This window comes from Paralichthys olivaceus, chromosome 11 (genome assembly GCF_024713975.1).
Source record: "Paralichthys olivaceus isolate ysfri-2021 chromosome 11, ASM2471397v2, whole genome shotgun sequence".
NCBI lineage: Eukaryota > Metazoa > Chordata > Actinopteri > Pleuronectiformes > Paralichthyidae > Paralichthys > Paralichthys olivaceus.
Genome location: NC_091103.1, coordinates 727,501 through 735,000, shown reverse-complemented (window position 1 = coordinate 735,000; position 7,500 = coordinate 727,501). Strand labels below are relative to the sequence as shown.

At 42.3% G+C, this 7,500-nt stretch overlaps 10 non-coding genes across 10 annotated transcripts; all 10 read left to right on the top strand.

Moving 5' to 3' along the window:
* Positions 1 to 2,116: 2,116 nt before the first annotated feature.
* Positions 2,117 to 2,227, top strand: trnar-ucu (transfer RNA arginine (anticodon UCU)). The gene is made up of 2 exons: positions 2,117 to 2,153; positions 2,192 to 2,227. It is a non-coding gene; the product is annotated as a tRNA-Arg (tRNA).
* Positions 2,228 to 2,442: 215 nt separating this feature from the next.
* Positions 2,443 to 2,558, top strand: trnar-ucu (transfer RNA arginine (anticodon UCU)). Its single transcript has 2 exons — positions 2,443 to 2,479; positions 2,523 to 2,558. It is a non-coding gene; the product is annotated as a tRNA-Arg (tRNA).
* A 206-nt stretch (positions 2,559 to 2,764) lies between these two features.
* Positions 2,765 to 2,875, top strand: trnar-ucu (transfer RNA arginine (anticodon UCU)). Its single transcript has 2 exons — positions 2,765 to 2,801; positions 2,840 to 2,875. It is a non-coding gene; the product is annotated as a tRNA-Arg (tRNA).
* Positions 2,876 to 3,220: 345 nt separating this feature from the next.
* Positions 3,221 to 3,336, top strand: trnar-ucu (transfer RNA arginine (anticodon UCU)). Its single transcript has 2 exons — positions 3,221 to 3,257; positions 3,301 to 3,336. It is a non-coding gene; the product is annotated as a tRNA-Arg (tRNA).
* A 513-nt stretch (positions 3,337 to 3,849) lies between these two features.
* On the top strand, positions 3,850 to 3,965 carry trnar-ucu (transfer RNA arginine (anticodon UCU)). The gene is made up of 2 exons: positions 3,850 to 3,886; positions 3,930 to 3,965. It is a non-coding gene; the product is annotated as a tRNA-Arg (tRNA).
* Positions 3,966 to 4,333: 368 nt separating this feature from the next.
* Positions 4,334 to 4,444, top strand: trnar-ucu (transfer RNA arginine (anticodon UCU)). Its single transcript has 2 exons — positions 4,334 to 4,370; positions 4,409 to 4,444. It is a non-coding gene; the product is annotated as a tRNA-Arg (tRNA).
* Positions 4,445 to 4,659: 215 nt separating this feature from the next.
* Positions 4,660 to 4,770, top strand: trnar-ucu (transfer RNA arginine (anticodon UCU)). The gene is made up of 2 exons: positions 4,660 to 4,696; positions 4,735 to 4,770. It is a non-coding gene; the product is annotated as a tRNA-Arg (tRNA).
* A 200-nt stretch (positions 4,771 to 4,970) lies between these two features.
* trnar-ucu (transfer RNA arginine (anticodon UCU)) lies at positions 4,971 to 5,087 on the top strand. Its single transcript has 2 exons — positions 4,971 to 5,007; positions 5,052 to 5,087. It is a non-coding gene; the product is annotated as a tRNA-Arg (tRNA).
* Positions 5,088 to 5,302: 215 nt separating this feature from the next.
* On the top strand, positions 5,303 to 5,413 carry trnar-ucu (transfer RNA arginine (anticodon UCU)). The gene is made up of 2 exons: positions 5,303 to 5,339; positions 5,378 to 5,413. It is a non-coding gene; the product is annotated as a tRNA-Arg (tRNA).
* A 345-nt stretch (positions 5,414 to 5,758) lies between these two features.
* trnar-ucu (transfer RNA arginine (anticodon UCU)) lies at positions 5,759 to 5,869 on the top strand. The gene is made up of 2 exons: positions 5,759 to 5,795; positions 5,834 to 5,869. It is a non-coding gene; the product is annotated as a tRNA-Arg (tRNA).
* Positions 5,870 to 7,500: the final 1,631 nt, after the last annotated feature.

The following is a 7,500-nucleotide window of genomic DNA, read 5'->3' as shown; positions in this document are numbered from 1 at the left end:
AAGGAAAAGGGCGACAGCTCTAAATCCTGACTCTGGATCCAAACAGCAGCAGAAGACAGTTCAAGCTGAAGTATCTGTGGCATCGAACACGTAACACCGCTGCTGCCGCCGCTGCAGCTCGTTCATCACGTCACAGAATCACACTTGTACTGATGGTTGGTCACACATGACCTCTGGGTAAAATCCAGAGTTCGTGTTTCACAGCTGAACAACTCAGCAGCAGGTTTTCTGCTCAGACTCAGATCCTCCTCGTTCTGCAGGTGAGAGGTGGAGCAGACAGACAGGAAGTGATCATATGATCATGTTGACATCACCTGACGCCGTCGTCAGCTCTCATCACCACAAACTGTCTTCACGTCTTCATCTGTGTCTTCTACGTGTGTGTCAGCACTTTGTCTCCAGAGACATTTGTTTGTGTCACGTGTTAGAAGCTCATCACCAGATGAACTCTCTGGGTTTCAGCTCACAGTCTGAAGCCATGAAGTCACCAGAGCTGGTTTTGATTTTGCATTTCTAATAACCCACATTTCCACTGCTAATGACACGGCAGCAGCCATATTGGCTCTGTTTGCTGTCTCATTAGAGGCTATCTGAGAAACTGACGGCAGCGTGGCAGCATGACGCAGCACAAACCTCCAGACTGTGTGTGTTGTTTTAAAGGAGGAAGATCAACTGTTGAAGGCTGAAAGGGATTTCTTAAAGGTTCAGTGTGTAGAATTTAGTGACCTCTAGTGGTGAAGTGTCATGTTCCAATCATGACAGAGAACCTGTGGTGGCTTCAGTCATTGTCCAGTCTGAGCTACTTTAAAAAACATGGCTGCCTCCGTAGAGAGGTCCTGATGTAAAAATATAAAGTATTTAAATATAAAGTATTTAAATATATAATTCGTACAATTTAGATGAAACTAGTAAAACATCACTTTGGTTAGTTTACACACTGAACCTTTAAAACAAAATGTTTTCCATGAGTTTTATGAACTTTGTCTCTGAATGTTTAAATCTCAGTCAGGACGTTCGTGCCGGAGCCTAAACGCTCTCGTGGTCAGAAATGATCTTCATTTGAAACCGCTGACGTGTGGACGTAGCCTGAGAGGACGTCCGTCTTTATCAACCTGCTGCTCGCTGCACGTGTCACCGGGAGGTTTTCTCTCTGCAGTGACTGACGGGCCCCGGGCGACGGATCCTCCGGGGCCTCACTTTCATTTTGTTGGTGAAGCAGCAGATTGTGTTCATTAAGTCAGAATTCAGCTATTTTATGGTCTTTAATTAGCAGAAGAGCAGCGAGGCTTTCCAACCCTGCTGCTGATTACAGACTCACAGTGTGTGTGTGTGTGTGTGTGTGTGTGTGTGTGTGTGTGTGTGTGTGTGTGTGTGTGTGTGTGTTCATGCATGCTTGCTCCTCTGAATGTGGGTTTGGCCGATCTATGTTGTCCTAATCTCTCCGCATCTTTGCCAAGAAGCACTTACAGCTGTGGTATGTAACATGTGTGTGTGTGTGCGAGTGTGTGTGTGTGTTTTTGTGTTTGCGTGTGTGTGTTTGCGTGTGTTGCGTTGTGGTCCCTGGATCACGACCGGACGAGCGAGCCTCATCACCACAAGCAGCGCCTCGTCCAAGAGAGAGAGACACTCTAGAAGAAGGAGAACAAACAGAGGAATGAAGGTTTTCAGAGAGAAACACGATTTAAATAGTTTTTATAGAAAAGACAGAAAAGACGAACGAGGACGAGAAGTTTGAAAATAATAACAGAGACACGAGAGGAGGAGAAAACAGGAAAAATCCACACAAATAAAAGAGGGGAAAAGTGAAACAGGAGATTATAGAAGAAGCAAGAAAAGCAAGAGAAGTGACAGAATAAATGTGAGAGGAAAGAGAGGAGTGATTCAAAGGTTATGTGTTTGAGTCCCATCAGAGTCTATTTTATATCAAGCGTGAAAATTCAAGTTCTACACAATCAGCGTCTAACTTACCTCAATGTCAGGAGTGGACGACTGACCACTGTGGAAATGCTTATTATTTAAATGGTTCTGGGTTTGATTCCCACCAAGTCTTCTATCCTCATTCTTACCATCAGAGAGTATCACAACACACACATACACAAACAAACATCAGACATAAGGCTCTGTGGTGCAATGGACAGCGCATTGGTCTTCTAGCATTAGTTAGTACTCTAACATCAGTACAGAGGAAGTGATTCAAAGGTTGTGGGTTCGAGTCCCACCAGAGTCAGTATATTACATCATTACACTTTTAACCTCTGAGCAATCACCAACTTACTCACCTCAATCACTGGAGTGGACGACTGAGTTGACATCTGAATTTAATCACAGTGGAAAATGCCAAATTTTTAAATGGTTCTGGGTTTGATTCCCACCAACTCTTCTGTCATCAGTCTTACTGTTAGAAAGTATCAAACCAGACACACAGACAATCTGAGCACAAGAGGCTCTGTGGCGCAATGGACAGCGCATTGGACTTCTAGCATCAGCACAATCAAGTACTCTAACATCCGTGTGATGAAGTGATTCAAAGGTTGTGGGTTCGAGTCCCACCAGAGTCGTCATTATACATTATGAAAGTCCTGTACATTTGATATTTGACTTATGCAATCTCAAAAGTGTGTCATGTGAATTGAATTACAGTGGAAAATGCCAGATTTTTAAATGGTTCTGGGTTTGATTCCCACCAAGTCTTCTATCCTCATTCTTACCATCAGAGAGTATCAAAACACACACATGCACATACACAAACAAACATCAGACATAAGGCTCTGTGGCGCAATGGACAGCGCATTGGACTTCTAGCATTAGTTAGTACTTTAACATCAGTACAGAGGAAGTGATTCAAAGGTTGTGGGTTCGAGTCCCACCAGAGTCATTGTTATATATCATTAAACGTTACAATTATGTGCAATCACCAACTTACTTACCTCAATCACTGGAGTGGACGACTGAGTTGACATGAGGAAAGAGAGGAGTGATTCAAACGTTATGTGTTTGAGTCCCATCAGAGTCTTTTTTATATCAAGCGTTAAAATTAAAGTTCTACACAATCAGCGTCTAACTTACCTCAATGTCAGGAGTGGACGACTGACCACTGTGGAAATGCTTATTATTTAAATGGTTCTGGGTTTGATTCCCACCAAGACTTCTATCCTCATTCTTACCAGCAGAGAGTATCAAAACACACACATGGACAAACACAAACACACATCAGACATAAGGCTCTGTGGCGCAATGGACAGCGCATTGGACTTCTAGCATCAGCACCTTCAAGTACTCTAACATTAGTGTGAGGAAGTGATTCAAAGGTTGTGGGTTCGAGTCCCACCAGAGTTACCATTATACATGATGAAGAGTTAAAATGAAAGTCCTGTACATTCATCATGAGACTAACCCGATCTCGAATGTGTCATGTGAATTTATTCACAGTGGCAATGCCAAATTTTTAAATGGTTCTGGGTTTGATTCCCACCAACTCTTCTGTCATCAGTGATACCATCAGAGAGTAGCAAAACAGACACACTAACACTCAAGCAGAGGCTCTGTGCCGCAATTGACAGCACATTGGACTTCTAGCATCAACACAGTCAAGTACTCTAACATCATTGTTGAGGAATTGATTCAAAAGTTGTGGGTTCAAGTCCCACAAGAGTCATCATTATACATTGGGAAAATGAAATTCCCATACATTCATCATCTGACTTATCCCATCTCAAAAGTGTCATGTGAATTTATTCACAGTGGACAATGCCTAACCTTTAAATGGTTCTGGGTTTGATTCCCAACAAGTCTTGTCATCAGTCTTACCATCAGAAAGTTTAAAAACAGACACACTAACATCAAACCTGGGGCTCTGTGGCGCAATGGACAGCGCATTGGACTTCTAGCATCAGCACCTTCAAATTCTCTAACATCAGTGTGAGGAAGTGATTCAAAGGTTGTGGGTTCAAGTCCCACCAGAGTCGTCATTAAACATTATGAAAGTCCTGTACATTCGATATTTGACTTATGCAATCTCAAAAGTGTGTCATGTGAATTGAATTACAGTGGAAAATGCCAGATTTTTAAATGGTTCTGGGTTTGATTCCCTGGGTTTGATTCCCACCAAGTCCTCTATCCTTCTATCCTCATTCTTACCATAAATAAATTAAAGTTCTACACAATCACCGTCTAACTTACCTCAATGTCAGGAGTGGACGAATGAACACTGTGGAAATGCCAGATTTTTGAATGGTTCTGGGTTTGATTCCCACCAAGTCTTCTATCCTCATTCTTACCATCAGAGAGTATCAAAACACACACATACACATACACAAACAAACATCAGACATAAGGCTCTGTGGCGCAATGGACAGCGCATTGGACTTCTAGCATTAGTTAGTACTCTAACATCAGTACAGAGGAAGTGATTCAAAGGTTGTGGGTTCGACTCCCACCAGAGTCATTGTTATATATCATTAAACGTTACAATTATGTGTAATCACCAACTTACTCACCTCAATCACTGGAGTGGACGACTGAGTTGACATCTGAATGTAATCACAGTGGAAAATGCCAAATTTTTAAATGGTTCTGGGTTTGATTCCCACCAACTCTTCTGTCATCAGTCTTACTGTTAGAAAGTATCAAACCAGACACACAGACAATCTGAGCACAAGAGGCTCTGTGGCGCAATGGACAGCGCATTGGACTTCTAGCATTAGTTAGTACTCTAACATCCGTGTTGAGGAAGTGATTCAAAGGTTGTGGGTTCGAGTCCCACCAGAGTCATCATTATACATTATGAAAGTCCTGTACATTCGATATTTGACTTATGCAATCTCAAAAGTGTGTCATGTGAATTGAATTACAGTGGAAAATGCCAGATTTTTAAATGGTTCTGGGTTTGATTCCCACCAAGTCTTCTATCCTCGTTCTTACCATCAGAGAGTATCAAAACACACACATACACAAACAAACATCAGACATAAGGCTCTGTGGCGCAATGGACAGCGCATTGGACTTCTAGCATCAGCACTTTCAAGTACTCTAACATCAGTACAGAGGAAGTGATTCAAAGGTTGTGGGTTCGAGTCCCACCAGAGTCAGCATGTTACATCATTACACTTTTAACCTCTGAGCAATCACCAACTTACTCACCTCAATCACTGGAGTGGACGACTGAGTTGACATCTGAATTTAATCACAGTGGAAAATGCCAAATTTTTAAATGGTTCTGGGTTCGATACCCACCAACTCTTCTGTCATCAGTCTTACCATCAGAAAGTACAAAACCAGACACATAGATAATCTGAGCACAAGAGGCTCTGTGGCGCAATGGACAGCGCATTGGACTTCTAGCATTAGTTAGTACTCTAACATCAGTACAGAGGAAGTGATTCAAAGGTTGTGGGTTCGAGTCCCACCAGAGTCATTGTTATATATCATTAAACGTTCCAATTATGTGTAATCACCAACTTACTTACCTCAATCACTGGAGTGGACGACTGAGTTGACATGAGGAAAGAGAGGAGTGATTCAAACGTTATGTGTTTGAGTCCCATCAGAGTCTATTTTATATCAAGCGTTAAAATTAAAGTTCTACACAATCACCGTCTAACTTACCTCAATGTCAGGAGTGGACGACTGACCACTGTGGAAATGCTTATTATTTAAATGGTTCTGGGTTTGATTCCCACCAAGACTTCTATCCTCATTCTTACCATCAGAGAGTATCAAAACACACACATGCACAAACACAAACATACATCAGACATAAGGCTCTGTGGCGCAATGGACAGCGCATTGGACTTCTAGCATTAGTTAGTACTCTAACATCAGTACAGAGGAAGTGATTCAAAGGTTGTGGGTTCGAGTCCCACCAGAGTCATTGTTATATATCATTAAATGTTCCAATTATGTGTAATCACCAACTTACTCACCTCAATCACTGGAGTGGACGACTGAGTTGACATCTGAATTTAATCACAGTGGAAAATGCCAAATTTTTAAATGGTTCTGGGTTTGATTCCCACCAAGTCTTCCGTCCTCAGTCTGGATCAGTCACTAATCCAACATAATCTAATAACAGACCTATGACAACACATAATAACACAATATGTCAGTGAGTTGTTTTGTGTTAGTTTGTATTTGTGTGTGTTACTGTGCGTTAGTTTGCGTTGGTGTGTATGAGCTGACATTCTTTACTGACATGTCAGCACAACTTCTGCTTCCTGGCAATGCTCTTATAACATAGGCATGTTAACTGCTGTGTGTGTGTGTGTGTGTGTGTGTGTGTGTGTGTGTGTGTGTGTGTATGTGTGTGTGTGTGTGTGTGTCAGCTCTTATGATCTTTATTCATGTCTACTCTTTTAGCCTGAGGATAAATCCCCCCCCCCCACACCCTCAGCAGCAGAATGAATAAAACACCGTGAAATAAATATGAAAACTTTTGAAAACTCCGCTCATTCATTCAAGACATTATTTCTTCTTTTCATTTTAACTTTGTTTATTTTAAAAATTCACGCGATGACACCGACAGCGTTTCTGTGGACTCCAACAATCCGACTGTTGACCTGAGTCAGGATGAGGCTTTCATCTGACTTTGATGTTGACAGTGGAAAAGTTTATTCCTGTTTACAACATTTTGATTATGACTCACATTAACATCTTTTTCCTGTTGTTTGCCCTCAATCTCTAAATTTGGAAGTCATCTTGTAACTGTGTGAGAAAGGTGATAAATAATAAATTAACAATAACACTATTACTTCCAAACACTCAGGTTATGTGAGGTCATCAGTTGGTAACTGTCGTGTGTTGATGTGACGAAATGCTGTGAAATAAATCAACAGGACGTTGTAATGAGGATAAAATCACACACATCATGTGTCTGTGGAACAGTGGACTGACCACAGACTCTGACTCATGATGTCGTCACATCAGCAGAAGGTGATCAGATGCAACATGTGGCTGAACCAGCTATCTGGTTACCATGGTTACCACTGAGACAGTAATGACAGGCCGTCCGTCGCACTGGAAGCAAGGTGAGCTGTGAGGTTATTGGCTGAGGTGATCAAGCCTGTGGCGTGTGTGTGTGTGTGTGTGGTTGTGTGTGTGTGTATGTGTGGTTGTGTGTATGTGTGGTTGTGTGTGTGTGTTTATGACGATGCGATGATCACAGAGCTCACACATCAGTCAGGAGCAGACAGCGACAGAGAAGCGTCATGATTCTACAGTAATGAGTCGGTGTGTGAAGATCTAATCTGGTGGGCCTCAAACACACACACACACACACACACACACACACACACACACACCACGAAGGGACAGAGAACACACATCAGAACTACACAGCGTCAGTGGGACACTTGTGATCTGAAGCCTCAGTTTCACATTTTGTTCAGCGCCATCTTATTTTTTCAAACCAGAAGTAACCATATTTGGAGGAGCGAGGGGTGGAGCCTAACTGAGAGCTTGAGGACACTGCACGCCCACCTACACCTGCCACCTGCATCCAGTGGA